The sequence below is a fragment of the Penaeus monodon genome, chromosome 25 (assembly GCF_015228065.2).
Source record: "Penaeus monodon isolate SGIC_2016 chromosome 25, NSTDA_Pmon_1, whole genome shotgun sequence".
Lineage (NCBI taxonomy): Eukaryota > Metazoa > Arthropoda > Malacostraca > Decapoda > Penaeidae > Penaeus > Penaeus monodon.
In genome coordinates, this window is record NC_051410.1 from 35,309,240 (window position 1) to 35,309,594 (window position 355).

Sequence of the window (355 nt, forward strand, 5' to 3'; positions counted from 1 at the left end):
GTTCTGCTGTTCGTGTGTCTGTCTCGTTGTAAATGTTCTGCTGTTTGTGTGTTTGTCTCTCGTTGTAAATGTTCTGCTGTTCGTGTGTCTGTCTCGTTGTAAATGTTCTGCTGTTCGTGTGTCTGTCTCGTTGTAAATGTTCTGCTGTTCGTGTGTTTGTCTCTCGTTGTAAATGTTCTGCTGTTCGTGTGTTTGTCTCTCGTTGTAAATGTTCTCTTACTGTTCATTTCTGTTCATGCCTCGTAAATTACTTCTACTGTTCATGTCTGTTCGTTCCCTGTAAATGTTCTACTTGTGGTTCTTTCTACTCGTTTCTGAGATTTGATGTTCTACTGAATGTCAATAACAACAAAAT